Below are 2,722 nucleotides of genomic sequence, written 5' to 3'. Positions count from 1 at the left end.
GCTTCTTTTCTCTGCCCTTCTTGCCTCTTGCTAGCAATGCCACATTTTCATCCTCCTCCACCTGTTTGGCTGCCTCAAGATGGTTTTTTCTGATCTCATTCTGAATGAAATCATTCCACAACCTCTCCCAATCGGGAAGGTTTTCCCGTGCAACAATGCCATCCACAAAATTCTCCCAAGTATTGGGAAGACCATTCAAAGCAATCCTCACCAACTCAGTGGGTGCAATGATCTCACCTACGGCTGCCAACTCATCTCCCACTGAAGTGATCTTTGTGAGGTATGCTATAGCACTATCAGTCTTAGCCATTTAATGGCCTTTAGTTTCTCCTTTAGGACCATTTTTCTATTTTCATTTGAGCTTTGGTAAAGACTGGTCAAGGCTGTCCACATCTCATGTGCATAAGTCTTTCCTCTCACATGAGGAATGACATGGTCTTTGATTCCTTCCAGAATCAATTTTATTCCTTAGAATTCTTTTTTTTAAACTTTGCTAACTGTACAGCGTCACCAGGTCTACTATTGGGTTCTTTGTGGTATTTACCATAATGCCTCATACTTCTACTTCCGCAAAGATGCTCTGGATTCTATCCTTCCATGCACTGTAGTTGTTCTGCCCATCCAACTTGTCTTCAACTCTCAAACCCAAAGACATGTTTCATTGTCCTACCAAACTGGAATTTTCAAATAAGTGGTAAAGGTTTATGTTTTTTGTGTAAAAATCAGCTTGCTGTAATTTTCACTTTGTTGTACCAAACTGCACTTTTCAGCCAACCAAGCTCCAATACCATGAAGAAATTTCAACCCCCACTCCAATTATTAGTTTTCCTTATCACTCCATGCATTTAGTTTTAAATCCAAGCATGATAAAAATTCTAAAATCTTGAAATGACAATATTTTCTGAAAACACAAATTTAGAGATTTCACAACTGTTGAAATTGCAGAAATAAAACACAACAAAATTATGACAGCCACACACAGAAAATAACACAATGATATTTGGTCAATGTGACCCTGGAAAAAGCCCCTACAACACTTGGGGAAAACCAGTTTGAGAGCTTTTCTTTATTTCTGAAAATGCTTTTACAGAGAAACTGAAATACACAGTAAAAATTCCAGCAACGACAAATTACAACTTATCTCGATTTTCTGTGCTTGAACTCCACCTCGAAAATCGTGCCAATCATCAAACATCCAAAACAGAAATTTTCCAGCAATAAAACAACATTAAATGTTGTACTGCTTGCCTCGAAAAATTTTCCTAGAACTCACTGTATGGGTTGTATAGACCGTATAGATTTCAACAGTACGACTTCCTTGAAAATCATGCCCAAAACCTGCCTCGAATTCGTGCCCTTGCTACTGTCTCTCTTCCTCAATTTCTGTGCCTTTCTCCTACTGTACGGTTTTGCCTTGGGATGCGTGACAATAAATGTTGTTGTCTAGATTTGTTGAAATATATTCTTGTTGGTCTCCTTCGCTTCCTCACTGCTCATAATTTTTCTCCTTGCTCTCTCTTCTCTTTCTCAAATGCTCATGAAAGAATGAATTGATCTCTTTCTCTTCTCTTCTCATTTTACTTTCTAAATGACCTTTTGGGTTACCCTAAGATCTAATGGCTGAGATTCATTTAGATCTAGGGATGAGAATAAATGTGCATTTAATTCTCATTTTCTATTTTTTTAACTTGCCCACTTAAATAAAGACCCACTTAGCCTTTTATTTCCATAGTCACTTTTTCACTTTCTAATTCTTCATTGACTTTAATAAAGTCACCTTTAAATTAGAATGTAACTTTACCACTTCTAAAGTCACTTTTAAATTAAATTGACTTTACCACTTATAAAGTCACTTTAGGAGAAATGTAGAAATAAATTTGGACACTTTTCCCTAGGCTAAAGATCAAAGCCTTAGGGAACCACTTGTCCTCTGGTACCCAAATTTTAACAGGGTATGTGTGGGAAGATTGTGCTCATCGATGGATTTCTATCTGACTCCTACTAATAATATGAACATGTGCATATATGTCTTTACAATAGTTTAGGAATCTCCTTTTCCCTATTTGAATCCCAGGAGTTGTAATTTCCATTATAGAAGATATGTATATACAAGTATCTTTATAATATATTTGCTATGAAATATGAACTAGACCTTGGGTTTTGATGGAACGACGTGATTTTGATGGTAAATTCTTTAGCTACTGATTTCGATGGGAAAAAGAGCATATTTGCAACCTTAGAAATGGTAGTGACAAAGCTCGATGGAAAGTCAAAAGTGAGAGACCAAGCAGTGCACATGTGTAGAGTCTATCAAATGAAAAATAAGATTTCCAAAAAGAATGATGGATTGACTTTTTCATTGCCAAAGCATAGTGGATCAATTTTTGATTGCGACATTATGTTTTTGGTAGAACTATATCTATTTTTTTGAACATCATAATAAAATGTTCGAAGGGAGAATCACGGAGATCGATATATGTAGAAATGTGTTGTAGAGTGGCTAGAGTAAAAGTGTTGTGTGCATAGACCATAGGGAGAATATACAACACCTAATTGTATTGATCGATTAAGGAAAATTAACATGTTACATTATCCATTATGTGGGATGGTGTAACCTTGGGTATGGTTTGATGCATGCAAGATCAACTTTGTATTCACATTGCATAATATTGAATTTGAGTTGTCATAGATATAAAAATAGGTTTATGTTTATGTTATAATT

This window comes from Pinus tabuliformis, chromosome J (assembly GCF_031772625.1).
Source record: "Pinus tabuliformis cultivar Carrire ecotype Pingquan chromosome J, CPIR1, whole genome shotgun sequence".
NCBI classification, from domain to species: Eukaryota; Viridiplantae; Streptophyta; class Pinopsida; order Pinales; family Pinaceae; genus Pinus; species Pinus tabuliformis.
Note: the sequence above shows the minus strand (reverse complement) of the source record.